The sequence below is a fragment of the Poecile atricapillus genome, chromosome 16, assembly GCF_030490865.1.
Source record: "Poecile atricapillus isolate bPoeAtr1 chromosome 16, bPoeAtr1.hap1, whole genome shotgun sequence".
Classification (NCBI taxonomy): Eukaryota; Metazoa; Chordata; class Aves; order Passeriformes; family Paridae; genus Poecile; species Poecile atricapillus.
The window spans coordinates 4,135,334-4,155,316 of record NC_081264.1 but is presented as its reverse complement, the minus strand read 5'-3'; the positions used below and the strand labels follow the sequence as shown (position 1 = coordinate 4,155,316).

The following is a 19,983-nucleotide window of genomic DNA, read 5'->3' as shown; positions in this document are numbered from 1 at the left end:
TGTGGTCCTTGTGATGCGCATCAGGCTCATCCCAGGAGCAAAGCAGGGGGATTTATTGCAGGGATGGAATTGATGCATATTTGCAGGAGGCTAAATTTAGCAGCTGACATAAGTTTCAGAGGTGGAGTCTGTAGCCACGGTGCCGTTTCCGTATAAAGGCTGTGAGATAGTTTGCAGCAATCCTGCAGTGATGTAGCTGAGGGGAAAATATGTGGGATGGCTAAAAGTGGATTTTTTTTTTTAATAAATCCTGAGTTTCTGCAAAAATGTGCTAACTAGGTGCTAGTAAAATGGGGCAAACTTTGGTGTGTTGCTCCTTGTAGCTGTAAGGATTTGGTGGTTTTCCTTTAGAAAAATTAGGATTTGTGGCATATTTTGACAAGTTGTTTGGCTGGCAGCACTGTGGATAACACTTAAATTGTTTGTTAGGGTGGTTTTACTCATCTGAAGTGATGAAAATTAGTGGTTACAGCAGAACCAAAGAGCACACATAAAACCTGAGCTGTTCCTTCTGTTTGCTGGAGAATTCAGCCTAAAATTCCTGTAATTTCTTCATCACCTTGTGATCTAAACAGCTTGTTAATCCTAGACAGGATCTGGGTGTTCTTTGGAGTGTTTCCATCCAGCTGTTTTAGGAAGCTCTGGTAGAAATTCTACAGGTATTATTTCCACCTGAGTCCATCCTTCGTGACTCTTCAAGCAAGGAATTTCCATCTCTGCAGGATCCACCCTTCCCAAGGCAGCTCTTGAGAGGATTAGGCTTCAATCAGATTTCTCAGGACGAATTTCACTTGCTGTCCCCTGTGTGCCACTTTCTTTTCGGCTGGAGGCCAAAAATCTTCCTTGGTTCCCCTTCTGAGCTGTTGGGCAGTGCTGGGTGCTGCTGCCTTGGTTCTTGTCTTCCAGTCCAGGCTAAAGCATGGCTTGGTACATGATTAAAATATCAGTTTATAAAATTTAACCCCCCTAGAAGTTTGAGACTTCTAATAAATAAAGGATGGGCAGGCAGGACTCTCAGCTCTATCACTGACTCATTCCGTGACCTTCAACACGTCACGTACATACGTGGAAAATGTGAATCACAACTTAAACTCCCTAAACTCTGGGTTACCTGCAGCTCTGTTCCAAGGCTGCTTTTGTTTTCTTCTCTTTTAGCTTTAATGGGATTGTTTGAGGGAGCGGGGTGGTGTAATTATGCTGGGCTGGCTTTCAGAAAGAAGCTATTGATTAATTTCAGGGTAATTGTTGTCATGAGGAGGGGTGCAGCCTTGCCACTCCAATCTCTGCGTGTATAATATTTTTATCAAGTTGTTTGCTCAGTAGGTAAGAGAGGCTTTCCTGCTTGTTGGATCAGCGGTTACATTTAGTGTCAAAGGTTAATAAATTCAGGATAACATTTGTTTAATCTGTAGCTACTGATGTTTCCATCAGCTGTGACAGTCCGACCAGGACAAATGTATCTCCCTGAGGTTTTTCCGTATGTTTTAACACCAGCTATCACTCATAGGGGGTAATTCGTGGTCCTGTGACAGCTCCGTGGGGGAAGAGGAGGGCTCTCAGCTAAACTCGTCACGGCACATATTCCTCCAAATTCTGAAGGATTACAAGAGGAATTAGCGGGGTGATGCTCCCCGAAAGATCACCCCCCTCTTAAGCATCAAACCACATGCAAATGAACGTGCAAACGTCGGCCCAAACGGATGAGGAAGCTCGAGGAGTTTTGGTTTTGGCCATGTATGGTAACACTGAGGGCTGTGGGCTCTGCTCGGGTGTTGTTCACCCGCCCCTCGGGCTCCCTGAGGCCGCAATGGCCCCGAGTGTGGCGGTGCCACCTGTGTGCAGCCAAGTACAGCGTGCTCGCCTGACCTGTCAGAACAGCACAGATACAAACAAACCTTACACCTCAAAGCGCAGCGTCCCCGAATTGTCTTTACCGCCCGTGCAATGGGGGGAACCTCTGGTTTCAAACCTCTGCCCTGCGTGTCTCGTTGAAGTGTGTCTCTTAAGGGTTGAGCTGTGCAGTTTTTACAGGGGCTTTTGTCACAGTCCTTTTTTCACCATAGCCACTGTGATTTGGTGTGACAGCGAGAGGTGACGCGGTTGTTTCTGTGTGGAGCTACTGGTTCTCCTCAGCGTTGCCTCTGAGGACAGCAGGGTCATCTCACGGCTCCGGGCAGACACGGCCGATCCCTCAGGGAGGACACGATCACTCCCTCAGGGAGGATATGACCAATCCCGCAGGGGTGACATGACCGGTCCCTCAGGGAGGATATAACTGGTCCCTCAGGGAAAACACAATCGGTCCCTCAGGGAGGACATAACTGGTCCCTCAGGGAAAACACAATCGGTCCCTCAGGGAGGACATAACTGGTCCCTCAGGGAAAACACAATCGGTCCCTCAGGGAGGACATGACCGGTCCCTCTTAGGGATGAGATGATCCGTGCCTCAGGGATGCCATGATCGATCCCTTAGGACAGACACGGCCGATCCTTCAGGCATGAGATGACAGATCGCCAGGAATGACATGAGCGGTCCCACAGAGCGGACAGGACTGGTCCATAGGGCGGACATGGCCGGTCCCTCAGGGCGGACACGATCGACCCCTCAGGACCCTCATGACCTCTCGCCCCCCACCCGCCGCTGAGGGGCGGCGGGGCGGGGCCCGAGAGCGCGCGACCGCGCGTGGTGGGGAGCGCCGCGCGGCCATTGGCTGACAGAGCCGTCACTCACCGCTCTGCCACGCCCTACCGAGGGAGGCGGGAGAGGGCGGGGCCTGGCCGGAGGGGCGTTGTCTCTCGTGGGCGTGGTCTGTCCGGGGGCGGGGCCCGCTGCCGCGCTGCCCCGCCCCGCCCCGCGGCGCTCAGTCGGGCGGCGGCGGCGGGCGGAGGAGGAGGCGGAGGCGGCGGCTCCGCCGGGCTGAGGAGCGGACGCGGGAGGCGGCTCGGGATCGCGGTGCGGCTCGGGGGCGGTGAGGGCGAGCGGAGAACTGGGTAGCACCACAGAGCGGGGCTGCGGCTGGGCGGGCGGTGCGGTGCCCACCGGAGGGCGCCGGGCAGGGCGGGGGTCCGGCCGGGCGGGCCCTTCCCGCGCGGGGCCGCCGAGCCCTCCGTGAGGCGGCGGCCGCTGTCAGCACGGGGCCCGCGGCGGCAGCGCCCTCCCCGCACCGCCTCGCTCCCGGCCGCTCCCCGCTCCCTCCTTATTAGGCAGCGGCGCGGGGTCGCCGCCGCATCCGCATCCGGCCGGGGCCGCCGGGCAGGGCAAACCCGGGGCGGGGCGGCGGCGCCGGGCGCTCCCGCCGCGCACCTGATGCCGCGGCGGGGACAGTGTGGGGGGCTTTTGTTCGGCGCGTTTTCGTTTCTTTTTTTTTTTTTTTTTCCTTCCTTCTTTTCCACCCGGCGATGCAGCAGCCGCTCGGTGCCACCGGCGTGTGCCGCCCCCGGAGCGCCCGTCCCCGCTGTGCACCATGGCAGAGGACAAAAGATGAGAGCCCTGATGGGGGTTTAGTTTGGGTTGATTTTTCGGAGGCTCCTGTAGAGCAGGTCCTTGTCACGCCGTTATTAGGGGCTCTTTCGAGGCTGTGCAGGAGATGTGTGGATTGCTGGGTTGTGTGACATGGTATGGGGATCCCAGAATGGTTTAGGCTGGAAAGGATCTTAAGGACCATCTCATGCCATCCCTTTGCTGTGGGCAGATGTCCCTGGGCTTTGTTTTCCTATGCAGGAAGCCACATTGCTTAAGAGTGATATGCCAAAGGCTGAAATGTAAAGGTTAGTCCATACCTGTGCTTTATGAAATTCCCACCGATTCCATTAACAGCACAAGGGAAGGTCTTGGACACATGGGCAGGTGTCTGACACCACCACACAGAGGTTCAGCTATAGGACACTGTGATGCTGTAACTGACCGACTGCACAGGAGACAGGGCTGAAAAAAGAAGAAAATAAAAGAAGGCAGTGAAAGGCTCCGGGAAACAAAAGTAAACCCCATGGAAGCAGTTTTATTGTTGAAGATAAGTGATATGCGTTAGGGTTGGGTTTTTTTTAGCAGCTGGAGTTGGTCTGAGCACTTCTGTTCGTGCAGATGTGCGTGGGGATTACTGGGAGCAAGACCAAGGACGGTGGCAGAATCAGAGAGGGATGTTCTGAACACATCAGGCTGCGGTTGATTTTTCAGTTCGCTGCTAAATTTCCCAATTTTGTTTTAATTTTAGGCCAGGCTGTTCCCAAATTACCTGGCACCATCCTCTCCCTCTGTGTGCCTCCGTGGCACGCACGAGGGAAGCTCTGGAGTGTGGGAAAATGGTGTGAACTGGCACAGCGTGTCCTGGGAGAAGCGTGTTTGGATGTGGGGAAAGCAGCGGGTGTTGTGTGCGGGAGGCAGGAGAGGGTTTATTCCATTTTCATTTGAATAACGAGCATTGAATCATCTTTTCTGCTCAAGGGGGGGAGAAAATCCAGATGGTTGTGTGCTTGCAGGAAGGTTTTATTGCAGCTAATAGTGGTGTTTGCTAAGGACTGTGTACACAAAGGTAGAAGATCAAATACTTTTGTGGCAGTGCCTGTTTATTTTGGATGTATGTGTTTTTCTGTGTTTTTGGTAGCCCCAGTAAGACCTGACACGGGGACACGTCAGGCAGCATTTGCTCGGTGTTTGTTTCAATACAGCATTTCATAATAGTAATTTTTCAATGGTCACTTGTAGCCTTTTATCCAGATTGCTTTAATCAGCATTTGTGTTCTCTGTTGGCATTGCTCTGTCTTCTCCCGAGCTGTCTTTTCAAACATCATTGGATTTTTTCAAGTGAAATCTTCATGCTTATTGCATCTGTCACTTCTGGGATTCACTCCAAGCGAAAGGCAGGGATTCAGTTTAATGGCAATGAGGAGGAATGTGCAAAAGGGGGAAACATCAGCTTTTCCCTGGGTGATGCAGCACAGGGTGCCGAGCTCTGCCCTCGGTGACACTGTGCTGGTCATGTCCAACATTCGACTTTACCGATGGCTTCGTAAAACGGCTCATTAAACCAAAACGTTGTGTTGTGATGGGGAGGGAATTTATGGTCCTGGGTTTCATTTGGTGATCGATTCCGAGGAATATCCCCGGAATGCCAGCTTCCTATTCTGAAAGACATGAGCAAAACACTTCCTGGCCTGAGTTTGCAGCTCGGTGAGGTCATCAGTGCACCACTCCCAGGGCCAGGAATGTCCTCTTGGGCAAGCTCACAGGCACATTTTCACTTGACTTTTAAAGTCTGGGTTTGTTTGTTTTGATTTTGTTTTACTGAGGCTTTTGTGATCATCTCAGCCCTTCTCCGAGGATGTGTTGGAACAGAAACTCACTGAGGATTTGAAGTGCCCCAGTTTAAGCCTTTGCAGGGCATAGGAGCAAGAATTAAATGTTTGTGCTCTCTTCTAGCTCGCTCCCTGTAGTCTCCCCCAGTTAATATTTTTGGGCTGCCGTATTCTGGTGGGTAGCTCTGAAACTGGCATGATTAGAAACTGTTTAGAGCTTCAGTTTTAGGCAGCTCCTGGAGCTGTGTGTGAAGAGTCAGGCTGCTGGTGGCTTGGGGCTGACAGGATGGCAACTGCTGAGTTTTTGTCACGTCCTGCACAGTTGCAGGTGGTGCTGAACACCAAGTTAAAATGAAGCAGAAAAAGGTTTTAGGCTTTAGCTGAGTGACTCAGAAAAGCAGCAGTGAAAGTCCATTTTTCTGGATGTGTTGGCTCCACCAGTATGGTTGGGAATTGTTTACTGGGCCCTTTCTTTTTATCTGTTAATAGGATTGTTTTGTTCTGCTTTTCCTCCTGTGAGTAATCGTGCAAAAAAATGGATTATTTGTTTCTTTTTGAGGTTATAATTGTTCAGTACATGACTTTTTGTGGCTTTTCTCATCTCAAACCACACATAGGCATGTGAAATACCAGCGTGACACAGAACTGCTCAGCTGCTCCCAGGATCCACTGGCAGCCTTGCAGAGCTTGTCCTTGGAGGCACAAATTGTCTGGAGAGGATCCTAATGGAATATACCAGCCATTAGTTCTACACCAGCCATTAGTTGTGTTTGTGGGGTTATGTAGGGAATATAAATCCAATCAGGATTAATGGCTGGAGGTAATGATGTAGCTGGAAAGTAGAAGGTGGCTGTTGGGCAAGTGGATAATTTTACTTTTCCCCCCCTCCCATGAAATTCCTGATGCCAATAAGACGGGGGGGATCCCTTGGAGCAGACACCTTCCTAAGGGGTCACAAAGTGCTCCTCAAATGGAAGAGGATTTTGTGACAGAACATCCTGAAAACTTTAAAATCCTGCTCTGTGGGTCAGGAACTTGTCAGAGAAGTATTGAAAATGGCATCTGCTGCTGCCTCCAGAGGGGAAAACCTGGGGTTTTTGAAGGCTGCTGATGGGCCCGTGGTGGACAGAGGAGATCTGCTTGGTCTGGAAGTGACAAAACGTGGCCTTTTGGACCATTTCTCCTCTGTGCTGATGACTTAGAGGGAGACTCAGGGAAGAATCACCTGCACTAGGGAAAGGACAATTTCTTCAGCATGACCACTTTGCTTTGTTTCAGTCCATGTTTTGTTGGTGATAACAATAAGTGATCTCTAATCTGCTTTTTGCTGAGCCTGTGATGACGTTGGAGGTCTGGCTCTTGGTGGGAGACATTGCAGTGACTCTGACATTGAGCTGGGCCTCTCAGCCCAGCATAATTAAGTTTGTCTTGTTGTCCTTTTTTAATAATTGAATTTGAAAGAGCAGTGGAAATAAACCAGTGGTGGGATCTGATTTAAAGTGATTAAGGCTCAGCCTGATGCTGAGATGAGCTCCCAGCTCTCCTTGGAGTGTTGCTGAGCTGTGCTTGAGGCCAAGTGCTCCCTTTAGGAAGGACCAGGGTTTCCCTGTGGTTTTCCAGATTCTGGCTGCCATCTATGTAGGAACAAGCACCTAGGTAATAATTCTTCTGAGCTGAATATTAAGGCAGCCATTTCTGCATTTTTAGCAGATGTGCCTGAGCAGGATTTCCTAAACTCCATGGGAATGGTGTGCCTGAAACTACTCCTTGTTTGCATCCCTGTATGAACCTGAGCAGTGCATTACACCTGCAGTTCCTGGTAAATGGACTTCAAATCACTCATTTCTGAGTATTTGGAAATATGGGAACTTCCCCTCCCTCCCCCCTGGTTCTGCATATAGTTGCCATAGAGACCGTGTTCCGGAGTCCTTGAAAATCCATTGTTTCTCCCAAATAAACATAAAAACCTGCAGTTTTAAAGCAGCACATTTTGCAGTGTCCCATTGCTGAGCATTCCTTCATCAAGAATTGTTTTGACAGGACAAGGAGCAATGGACTGAAACTGAAAGAGGGAAAATTTGAGTTTAAGGACGGATTTCTTCCCTGTGAGGGTGGCAAGGCCCTGGCACAGGGTGCTCAGGGCAGCTGTGGCTGCCCCATCCCTGGAAGTGTCCAAGGTCAGGTTGGATGGGGCTTGGAGAAACCTGGGATAGTGAAAGGTGTCCCTGCCCATGGCAGGAGGTGGAATGGGATGAGCTTTAAGGTCCCTGCTAACCCAAACCAGTCTGTAAACCTGACAGGGACTTGGCATCCTACAGTGTGCCAGACCTGGATGCTGGACAAACTGATAATGGGTGTAATTAGCAGCTCCGGGGATTAGCAGGCAGCAACAAATTCAATCCCTACTAAGCACCGTGTCCCTTGGGAACTGGGCAAACTGGCCATGCTGGGCAGATGATGGATTGATAGGGAAGATTGTCATCAGGAAAGGTTCAGTGCTCAGGCACCTGCTCAGGGCTGGAATTACCTCCTGGAGTGGCTTTTTTCACCCCCCTTTTCACTTTAAATAGTTAAAAATCCCCTGTGGTTTGCTGCTTCCTGCTGGAATCTGGATCCCCCCAGCTGACTCAGGGTGTCTGCTTGGCATTTCCTTGGCATTTTTCATCATACCTGTGTGAAACAGATTGGTATCCTTCTTTCCAAGCTGGGAATGTGAGGTGACACATTTTACTCATGGTCTGGCAGGGTACTAGGCTGGGAATACTTGTAGCATGTACTACCAAGTGGAGTTTTACACATGGTTCAGGTATTTGCCCCAGCACACGTCCTAGGGATATGTACATGTGGATAAATGACCATTGTTACACCTTTAAACTCTTAATTTCTTACTTAATTCCCTTCTGCAGTACTTGTATTAATGATACCATATCTTGGAGGCTGGAAGCCCAAAGCTGTCTCATTCAGAACAGGAGGTGTGTTGCATTTTTTTTAAGTTTTCAGTGATACTTTTTAAGCTTTATTTGAATTTTTGGATCTGCTGAGATCAATTTGCAAGGCAGGAGAGAATCCTGAGCCAGTTTAGGCAAACACAAGTTGCCAGACATTCCTCTTCAATACATTCTGCTTTAGCACTGCCTGAAGGGTGGGCACAAAACTCCTCTAGCTCAGTGTTGCCGTGCTTCCAGCATCTTTTTCCTGGCCACTGCCAGAAAAATGGTTCCTTTTTGGAACAATTTGTTCTGTGTGGTGTTTTAAGGTGCTGCTGTTAAAGGTGGGTGCCCCTGCTTTGGGTCAGGCTACCCTGGGGTTATCTCTCCATTCTTCCTTTGGCTCCCTGATTTTTCTTTGGGGGTAAAGGTTATCTTTTTGTTCTTTGTAACTGTGCTTTGCCACATCCATCTTCTGCTCTACTCAGGGAATTCTTAGGTGCTCTGAAAGGTCCCATAAAAACCAGCTGGGCTTATCTGGGTGTAATCCTCTTGTTTTGGCCGGGCTCCTCCGGAGCTGCTGGAAATGCCACAGGGATTCCCAAAGGACTGGAAGTGTGGGTTGCACGTGGAGCAACGTGACTGTCAAGCCAACAGGTAAGTAAAGCTTAAAGGTCATCAAGGCACAGGCTGTAATTCTTCACTGGAAACCAGTTCTCCAGCTGAGGGTAGCCAACTGAAGGTCCAAGAATTCCCTAAGGAATCAGCCTTTGCCCAGTGTTGGGGTGGGTGTGATTCTCCCTGTCAGCGAAGCTCAGAGGTGGAGGTGTCAAGGACACGGGTAGGAAGATGTTTTTCCTTCTTGGATCTGAAATCTGTCTTTACAGCCTAGAATGTTTATTAAAACTCCTTAATAATCTAAATCTACTTCCCTGAGTTAATTTTTGGTTTCTTGCCTGCCCAGAGAAGTGAGAAAAGCGCTTTGTGTCACCCTCATAGTTTGACACCAGGTTGTGCCCCTCATTGTCCCATGACAGGTCAGTGACAAAGAACATCTGTAGGACAGAGGAAATGTGTTTGAATTTGGAAGCCTCTGCTAAAGCAGATGTTTGGGGGGCTGTAATTGGCACCATGAGACAGGGATTTAAAATCAAGTTAGCAGATTGAACTATCTGGATTTGAGTTTCAGTCTTCTCTGGCCTTGTGGTCCCTCCCCCAGCCCTGATTTCAAATTGCACGTTACGGAAACAGGACGGAATGACAATGGTGCTCTTGGAATTATAGGCTGCTTGGCCAGAAGAGCTGGCAGGACAGCAAATGGAAATGTGGAGAAACACACGCCAGTTCCAACTGGGAGCATTGAGATTCATTTTGCAGCTTGTTTGTACTGCATTAAAATCTGAGATGTTGGCGTTGTCCAGCCCGAACCTCCCACGTCCCGGGGTGAGGATGTTGTCTTGTCTTTGACAATTCACTGTTGTTGGGGTTATTATGAGAACATTAAAAGCAGTTCATTGTGGGGGCCTCACCTGTTGGGTGGGTGTTATTGAGAAGTGAAAGAAGATGTTACTCAGGATGTGCCAGCCAAGCTCATTGTCACTTTTTGGAGCAGAGTGTGTCCACTCAAAATTCCAGTGTGATGGACCAAGCTGCTCTGTGCTGTACTTCCAGTCTACCTGAGATGTTCTCCAGGACTCCAGCCCGTCCTGTTTGCTGTTAGAGCAGGAGATGTGTGGCTGTGGTGTTAATCCATGAGGTGCTGCCATTGTCCTTGGTCACCCTGCTGCTCCTGGGTCACATTCTCCAAGGCAGCTCCGGCTTCTCCGCAGGCTCCCGGCGGGTCTGGGAGTTGTGCTCGGTCCAGCAGAGCTTGGAGCCGCTGTGGTCAGGCTGGGTCATGTGGAGAACGCTGCTCCTTGCTTGGTCAGTCTGACTCACTCTTGGCCAGGCTTTTTGGGAGCCTTGGTTGTGCTGATCTGTTGTTTCTGCCTTATTCTGGAATTGGGAGGAATTTGTGTCCCAGTTAATTTGGTGTTTGGAGCAGAGGGTTCCCTGATGGTGCAGTGCTCTGTGAGACCTGGGACCTGCAACCTTTTATCTGGGAGACTGTTTTTCTTTTAAAACACCTTAACTGTTTCGAATTTCTTCCTATGGATGCCAAGGGATGTTGCAATTGAGGAATAGAAAACAGCTCATCTATTCCTTTGGGGATGGGGCTGGAGCTCCTCTGCCATGGAGTCAGACTGGGAGAGCTGGGGGTCTTCACATGGAGAAGAAAAGGCTCCAGGGAGACCTCAGAGCCCCTTCCAGTGCCTAAAGGGGCTCCAGGAGAGCTGGAGAGGGACTTTGGACAAGGGATGGAGTGACAGGACAAGAGGGAATGGCAGGATTAGATGGAGTATTGGAATTCTTGGCTGTGAAGGTGGGGAGGCCCTGGCACAGGGTGTCCAGAGAAGCTGTGGCTGCCCCTGGATCCCTGGGAGTGTCCAAGGCCAGGCTGGACAGGGCTTGGAGCAACCTGGGATGGTGGAAGGTGTCCCTGCCCATGGCAGGGGGTAGAACTGGATGAACTTTAAGGTCCTTTCCAATCCAAACCATTTTGGGATTTCTACTTTCACTAAATCTTCTGGTCATTTTTAAAGGAATGACCCAATTTAGTAAGTGAGGAGAAGCAGGGTAATGTTCCCAGTAATGTCCACTGGAGTTTACCAGGAACTGTGCTTGGAAAACACCGAGTTAATGTCGTTCCCTTCCTGTCTGCAGCTCTTCTTGACTCCAGCAGAATGGGAAATCCTGCAGGTTGTTATTCTTTCTGTGCTTTAGGCTCCCAGCACCTGGGAGCTGCTGTCTGCTTGACTTCTCCTTAAATCCACCATTGGACAGGACAGATAAATCCTGTGTATGAGCTGTCAGGTCTAGTGCTACTGGTGAACTCCTCTATCACACATAGAAGCTCATGCAAAATTATTTCATTTAGGCAGATTTGATTGCTTTAGGCTGTAGGAGAAAATAGAGGTGAAAATACAGCATTTTTCTGCTATGAACACTCTGTTAGAAAAAGGTGCTTGGTTGGTTGGGAATGGTGGAATCTGGTGGTGATTTGGTGAGAGTTTCATGAAGCTGTGCTGGGGAGCAGCTCTTTTTCTGTTTGTAACCACCAACCATTGCCCAAAAAAAAAGAAAAACCTCCAACATATCTCAGGAATATGGTCTGGAAAACGCTGGCATGTAACCTCCGAGTGAGAGAGGAATCCAGCGGGTCGGGGCAGCAGCTCTGACCAGATTGCTACTTCCCTGTTAGCTCTGATAACAGAACTAGGTCAGTGCTGGGGAGAAGCATTTTATCACTGAGTTCCCTTAGCTGGAATCCTGGGAGAGCTGTGCACTCCTGCTTGTGTTTCCCTCGGGATCACGGTGTGGTCTGGAGCCCTGTTCTTCCCTCCTCCCCATGGCTGCTCCCATGGGTGTCAGGAGCATCCCTGGGGCTGCTGTGATGGCTCTGGCTGCAGCTCCCAGGGCTGTTGCTCAGGATATGGCTCTGTCTCTTGGCAGTGGATGGGATACAGTGTGCAAAGAAGCTTCTCTGGTGTTTATTCCAGTGGAAAATGAAGGATCTTTGGAGGGGATCATGTGAAAGGCCACGGCCTTCTGTGGTCGGCTGCTGGAACAGCGATGTCGGAGGTGGGAGTGTGTGGGAGGTTTCCCTTTCCTTATCCAGTGAAAAGCTTCTGTGGTGTCCAACCACTGTGCAACTGTCTCTGCTGGCAGCAAAAGCGGAAGCTGAAATGCAGGGATCACAGAATTCCAGAATGGTTTGTGTTGGAAGGGACCTTAAAGCTCATCTCATTCTACCTCCTGCCATGTGCAGGGACACCTTTCATGCTCCAGTCTGGATTTGAATGCACTGAGGCACCTGGAATGTTCAAACCCTGCTCTCTTAACCCTGTATTTTGTATGTTAGTTGCCTTTATGAGGTTTTGTCCTGAGTTTCAAGCCTTTATTTTTATCTCCACTTTGCTCTCCTCTTCATTTTAATACCCCTTTTTGCCCAGCCTGTGGTAACATCCCCTAAAACATCCCCAACCACCTAAGAGGTGGGGCAGCTTTAGTGCCAGCTGACAGCTCTAAAAGATATAAACCCAAAAAAAAGGAGGATTTTTGGAGGTTGCTGCTCTAGTGCAATGAAACTCCCATTCCTGCTGGTTCCCCATCCCGCTACGGCTCCTGCTGAATTATTTTGTGTAATGATTTTTGTGTGCATTCATTGCTCTGCCTTTCTGGTAGATGAGACAGATTAAATGAAGCCAGACAAGGCTCTCAGTTCAGGGTAATGACTTTAACTGCGGCGTCCTTTTGTCACTGCAAATTATGGTCAATGATGTAATGCTGGATGTGGAGATACAGTGACAAAGTGTGGGAGTGGTAAGATCATCCCAGAAGGGTTTGGCTTGGAAGGGAGCTTCAAGCTCATCTCATTCCACCTCTCTGCCACAGGCAGGGACACCTTCCACAACCAGGTGATTCCCCAGGATGGTGAATTTTATCCCTGGAAATCTTGAAGAGAAAATAGCCCCGGGAGGGGAGATGTGAGAAGAGCACACACAGGTAAACCCTCAGGAAATAATGAGTCCTTCTTGGTGATCCTGGGAAATTTGAGCTCTACAGGCACTTCTGACTTAAGAGTTCTTCCTATTCTAAAGGTTTTAATGTGATCATTCCAGGTTACAGCTCTGAAATCCAGAGTTGTATCAAGTGTTTCACAGGTTGCAGCCAACACCTTGCGCTTCGTCCAGAGCAGAAATTTCAGCTTATTCAAAGTTTGGGTTGTGTTACATTTTTGAATGTGCTGGTCTCCCCAGTTGAGATATAATCAAATTCCCTGGTAGTTTGTGGTTTAGGTTCCCATCCCAAAATAGAATCTTGCCAGTGGTAGAGCAGCTGGAAATTTCAGTATTAAGTTCATATTCCAGCTTTTTGTCTTTAAAATGAAGTGAAATCAGATGGCAGGGTCTTGCTCAACCTAGGCTCAAGTAACCAAAGACTGAAAATAATCTGCACACAAATATGATGTGTTTTGGAATTGTGACCATCTGTAGTAGTGTTCACCTTTGTTTTAAATAACTCTGAACAGCTGAAAACAACAGTTCTGTCAGCAATGGACTGGATATGGATTGATTGGAAAAGGGATACACAAAGGGAAGAGAATTGTGTTTAAAAGCACAGAAACTGCATCAAGGCTTTGGTGGCTGTTCCCTTTTTCTGCTGAGCTTTCATGTGAAGTTGTGGGGTGAGATGAACTTTTTGTGGCCACTTGACATTTTTTCCCCTCACTTCCTTCTTTGCCCAAGTCTTGCAAGACTTCGTATCATGAGCCTGAGCTCTTTGATTCCATGGATACTTGGAGAGGGAGATGAAGTTTTCCAAGAGCATGGAGTGACAGGACAAGGGGGAGTGAGTTCAAACTGAATAAGTTTAGATGAGATATTTAGGAGAAATTTCTTTTCTGTGAGGGTGGTGAGGCCCAGGGTGCCCAGAGAAGCTGTGGCTGTCCCATCCCTGGAAATGTCCAAAGCCAGGTTTGATGGGGCTTGGAGCAACCTGGGCTAGTGGAAGGTGTCCCTGCCCATGGCAGGGGATGGAACTGGGTGAGTTTTAATGCCCCTTCCAATCCAAACCATTCTGAGATTTTTTTTTATACTAATTCCTCCTTCAGCCTTGATGGTGACAGTGGTGGCAAGATTTCCCTGGAATAGGTGAGCAGCTGGACCGAGCCCAGGGCAGTGTGTGTCCATGGCCCTGGGTCACCAAAAACCCCAGAGCTTGCACAAGCAAGGCTCTGGAGTGAAGAAATGCCAGAAGAGAGCGATTAAGAAATAACCTGGAGGTCTCTGTGCCTTTTCTCAGTCGGGTTGCTCAGTCCCTGCTCCCTTGGACCCACAGCAGTGGGACAGAGCCATCCTTGCCCTGAGGAGCACGAGGGGATGGTGGTGTTTTAATGGCCTCAAACCCTCTGAAGTTCTCTATCCTCCCTTCCATGTGTGGCTCTGTACCTTATCTTCCACAGGATGTTCCAAGTGCTCCGAGGAGGGAATTAGCAGATTCCTTGTGGGCTTTTCTCCGGTGCTTATCTCTGTGATGGCCAACTGCTCTGCAGATGTGGCTCAGCTCTGTTCCCAGAGGGTCTTCTCTCCATGCCAGGGGCAGCTTGGAACATCCATGGCCTGGTTTGGGTTTAGGATTATAACATACCTCCAAGATTATTTTTTTTTTTATATAAAATCAGCTCTGAGCACAGAATTGGTTTGGAGATGAGGTTTCGCTGATGAGGCCCAAGTGGCTCAGCCCCGCTGTTCAGGAAGACCTTGGGCCTCACAGTTGGTATTTGGGAATCCTCTGAGCTTTCCCATGGTGTAGTTTCACCAATGGGTCCATCCCTCCATCCCTCCATCCCTCCATCCCTCCATCCCTCCATCCCTCCATCCCTCCATCCCTCCATCCCTCCATCCCTCCATCCCTCCCATAACATCACTCATAATTGCTGCTGGTGCACTGCCTATAGAACCATTGAATTATTGAGGTTGGAAAAGACCTTTAAGACCGTCAAGGTCAACCATTGACCTCTTAATTTTTATTTTTCTTAATCTGCTTCCTATTCCAAAAGCCCCTCAGCAAGGCTCAGACTGGGAGTTTGGGGATTCACCATCAACAGCTGCAACTTGACTTTTTCCACTTAAGGAAGAGCCTTTCCAGTTCCAAGTACCAACCTTTTGTAAATGCTGTTCTCCCTATCCGCTGGATTTGTATCTCCTCACCCCCCCCTTCAGTAGCCTCCGGCTGTCTGACTTCAACTGGCCTTTTATTCCAATGCCTCCCTTTCCAGAAGGGATCACAATCACATGGGCTGAGCAGGATTTTGCCATTAGTGGGGGGTTTTCCTGTAAGTGTTCCCTAGCAGGATGCATTTCCTCTTGCATAAGCAGGCTGCAAACCCTCCGAAGCCACAGAAATCCATCTGTTGGATTCTTGAGACAGATAAATCCTTTATAAACAGGAAAATGGGCAAACTCATGGTAGCTCTTGTGACACATCGTGATGGGAGATCAGAAAGGAGTGGAATGAAAAGTATCCCTGTGCGAGCGTGGCCGGCAGCATCCAGCCTTTTCAGGGTCCTTTTAAAAGCTGCCACAAGGGCTGGGCTGTTCAGAGGGCACAGACTGACAGATAAACCCAAAATTCAGCTGGAAGTCACTCGGGGAGGGAATAAATAAGAGATTTGAAGGCAGGTTCCTCTGTGCCCACCAAGATGCCGTGTGTGGCCAAGCGGGATCCAGGAGCTCAGCAGCTGTAGATCTGTCAGCACTTCTATTGTGGAGGCCTTTGCAGAGTGTCCAATGCTTCTGTTTTAATTTTGCTGAGGGTTGTAACTCTGGCAAAATTTAAAGGCCTTTCAGCTCCCAGTCAGGAGGTTTTAAATCCTCTAAATTTTGCACTTTACCCCCCAAAAATATATTCTGTCTAGCAAGTGGATGGAGATGGTTCCTCATCCAAGGTTTAACAGCATAGATAATGATATAATTAATTTCTTTTTTTAATGCTCATGTTCCAAGTCCACTTCCTAAGAGAAAATCCCCAGCACAGCCCTGCCAGCCATGGATACACTTCCTTACCCACTTGGGTATTTCCAAAGTCACTTCCCAATGTTCCCCAAACCGCCCGGGTCATCCTTTTGCAAGTGTGATGGAGGCTGAATCAGCCTTTCCTTAGGGTGAATCATCCCAGGTGTTGGTGTCTCGCCTGATAATCCTAAAAGTGGCACAAAAAAGACAGGGACTTGTTAGAGCAGGTTCAGAGGAGCCCACGGAGCTGCTCTGGAGCTGGGCTGGGGGAGCTGGGGGGGTCACCTGGAGGAGAGAAGGCTCCAGGGAGACCTTAGAACCACTTCCAGGGCCTAAAGGGGCTCCAGGAGAGCTGGAGAAGGACTTTGGATAAAGGATGGAGTGACAGGATAAGGGGGAATGGCTTTAAGACAAAAGAGGGTAGACTTAGATGGGATACTGGAAATAAATTCCTGGCTGTGAGTGGGGGAGATCCTTGCACAGGTTTCCCAGAGAAGCTGTGGCTGCCCTGGATCCCTGGGAGTGTCCAAGGCCAGGCTGGGAGGTGCCCCTGTCCATGGCAGGGGATGAACTGGATGAGCTTTCAGGTTCCTTCCAAATCAAACCATTCCATGAACTGGCCAAGCCTGGAGCTCCTGCCGAGAGAACCTGTGACAACCAAACTGAACTGTGGATTTTCTTGGAGATGCATGAGGAGGAAGAGGAGAAGGGAAGGGATCCTTTGCACTGCAGGATTGAGAAGCAAAGAGGAGACAAAACACTCTTCCCATTTAGGGCCAGTCTGTGGCAGAGCTGGGATTCTTTTGGGGTGTTCAGGCTCTCACTCCCCACATTGGGTTTTTCACCTGCTCTCCCTGTTGAGCTGAAAGAGCCGCAGTCGCTGCTCCTTCCAACCACAACCAGCACATTCCCTCCTCCTTCTTCTTCTCCTTGGAGAGCAGCCAGATCAAAATGGCTCTGATCCAACGCCAAGAATCACTCCCTTTGCTATGGAAATGAGCACTTGGGGGCTGCTCACCATGTGTTCATCAAAGAGTTCCTGCTAAGGATGATGAGCTGTAGGTGGGGAAGAGGGCAGGGAAGGTGTGTTCCAACAGATCCCTTTGGAACAAATAAGGATATTTTTGGAGGCATCTGAACTCTCTGCATTTTTTAAAAGTAATTTATAGAAAACCGAATGATTACCCTTTGCATCAAAGGGTGAAAATGAGGGAAATAAAGTAGTAGGATTTCACCATGGGGTAAAGGGAGTTTCTCTTCTGTCAAAGTGGAAGGGGTGACAGATCCCCAGGATCTGATACTTGAAATGAACTTTTTTTTCCTGCTGTTCTGGTATTGATCATGTGAAAAAGTGATACAATTATCCAAGTGATACAAATAATCCTTTGTAGCCATCCCACCTGAATTCCCAGCATTGGAGCAGCCACATTCCCAGCCCCCTGGCTCTGTGGGATGCGATTCCAGGCAATTTGCTCTGCTGGCTCAGCACGACAAGTTCAAACCTTTGCTTTACCTTCTTCCCAACAATCTGATTTTAATCTGGATTCACAGCAGGGTGGGAATGTTGCCAGGGGGTGAACACTCCTGGAAATCCACCATGCACAAAGCAGGAGCCTTTTCCCTGCTCCTGGCTGAGCTGCACAGGCAGATGATGAGAAGGATTTGCTGCAAGGGGTGTTTCCAGGTGGGGAAAGGCTGAGCTGGTGTCACAATGGGCTTGGGAGAACATTCCCAATATCCTGGGGGTGGCCTGGGGTCACCTGGAATGGTGGGAAGATGGTGGTGATGCATGGTTGGTGCTCACTGCCAGACCTAGTCATGAACTCAGAGGTTCAGCCGAGCCCTCCCAGCTCTGGGAGGAGCCCTGGGGATGGAATTGTGTGACAGGGCTCGGAATGAGTCGACACAAATCAGTAACTGGGTGTGGAACTGCATTTTTTATGATGTGTCTCAACTGAATCTTGAGACTTCAGCATTTCTTGTCATTTGGGCATCTTGGAGTTGAAATTCACCTTTTCTTTGTGCATGATTTGGTGAAGCTGGGATCATGCTGGAAGTGTCCGAAATCAGATTGGATAGGAGGGTGGAAGGTGTCCCTGCCCATGGCATGGGGTGCAATGAGATGAGTTTTAAAGTCCTTTCCAACCTAAACCATTCCATGATTTTATTTAGTGCTCTCACCTGCTGGCTGGAGCTGGAGAGCAGCTCCTGGTTTATGACTTCCCATCACACTCCGGTGTTCCGGGGTGTGTCCAGCATGGAACAGGCCTTTGATTAGTGCTCTGAGGGAAACAGTTGGCAGAAAGTGCATTACACCATTCCAGTAACTGATGGAAGTCGGGAGGGAGCCTAAATTCAGCTTTAATAAGATAGAAATCATTAACAATTTCCATATAGTTCTTTTCCATTGTCATCTTAAACACCTCAGTTCTTCCCAAAATTTTGCATTTAAAACCTATTTTTTCTTAAGCATTCTTAATCCTCTTTAAAATATCAGTGTGAGAAAGGCACTGTGGGGAACATCTCCCTGCTCTCCGTGGCTGGGAATGACCGTGGAGCCCTCGGCTCTGTGTCACCAGCGTGTGACCTCCACCCCACACGTGGGACAGGTGTCCCCATCACAACACCAACCCCAAATCTGCATGGACTGGGCATACTGGTGGCTCCAGTGGCACTGGTACATCCCTGTCCACTGGAAGTGACCAGTGCCAGTTCCCAGACAGGCTCTGGTGGAAAACAAGCCCTCAGCTTTTTCTCCCTTATCTCTGCGGAACTGGAGAGTTTCACTGCAGAGCTGTCTGTTTCGTTAATTGGAACATTTTCCTCCTCTTCAAACACATTCCTTGGCATTTCCCGGCTCTGATGAGCGCTTCCCTGCAGTTATCCCGCTTTTTGTCGTTGTTAATTTTTTATTTAACCTCCCAGACTACAAAACAGCCATCAGCGCTCGGCGCTTCCCTGCGAAGCCTTTGCAGTCACAGACAGCCCTGGGAGCTTTCATCACGTTTGCAGCAGACAGCCTGCGAGCAGGGATTCGGGATAGAACCACATTCCCAGTCTCTCGCTCCAGAGCATCGTGCTGGATCACTGAGCAGTTTTTCCCAGCCTCTCCATGTGCTTGGGGACCTTCTGGGAGGGAGGATAGGAGGTGGACTCTGCTTAGTTTTATTTTTTCCCCCTTTTTTTATTTTTAAATTTTTTTTCTATCCCTTGAGACTGGGACAGAAATAATTTTCCCATATGTAAAAGTGATTTTATAAAAACATCTTTATGTAAAAGATGCTGTATGGAAGCTCCTCTTCTGCTCCATCTTCTCTGAGGGATAAAGCCTGGGATGATGGGAAAAGCCCTTCCCAGATGTGAGGGCTCCATAGGTTGTATCCCTAGTCCAAGGTTGTGCCTGTGTCTTCTCCCAGGTGCTGGAATTTTCCACACCAATTCCCTTTCCCTCTCTTCTAACTCCAGAATTCTTGAAAATCATTTTTCTCAATAAATGCTACAGACACACCAAGTTAATTGGAGTTATTAACTTGTTTCCATTACTCCTTTCTGTCTAGGAAATTAATTTTTTTAGGGTGATTTTGGAGTTAGAAGAAAGAACTGGAAGCTAGGGAACATGTGGAACCACTTCACAGGAACACCGGATTTTGAGAGCTTGCATTTTTATTTACATCTTCTGGACCCTGTCTGACTTGAAAGTAAACAAGTTCAATCCAAGACTAGATTTATCCTTGAAAATATGTGGAGACTTGTCTAAAAACTGCTTTTGGGATTAGGAACTTCCTTTACTGCAGTCAGGGAACACATTTACAGTGGGGAAATTAATGCTTAACTGGCAAATTCTGTAAAAGCCCCCTGGAAATGCAATTGGGTTAGATTGGGTGCAAAATAACCTGAAATTTGAGTTAATAAAAGAAAGGAAAGGCAAAGCTGGCTGAGAATTTGGCAGGTTTTAAGGTGTAGGTGTCCAAGGCCAGGCTGGATGGGGCTTGGAAGAACCTGGGATGGTGGAAGGTGTCCCTGCCCATGGCAGGAGGTGGAATGGGATGAGCTTTGAGGTCTTTGGTGCCAAGAGGACGGTGCCAGACTCTTTCCAGCGGTGCCCAGCAACAGGATGAGGAGCAATGGCCATAAATTAAACCATGGGG

At 48.9% G+C, this 19,983-nt stretch overlaps 1 protein-coding gene across 2 annotated transcripts in view; it reads left to right on the top strand.

Moving 5' to 3' along the window:
- The first annotated feature begins 2,821 nt into the window (after nt 1–2,821).
- CORO1C (coronin 1C) overlaps nt 2,822–19,983 on the top strand; it is a 39,333-nt gene continuing 22,171 nt past the window's right edge. The window contains exon 1 of one of the 2 annotated variants that reach the window (XM_058851154.1): nt 2,822–2,953. The gene's annotated coding sequence lies outside the window, so the exon portion shown is untranslated. Of the gene's footprint in view, nt 2,970–19,983 lie in introns of both variants that reach the window. The other variant, XM_058851153.1, reaches the window with a different exon arrangement.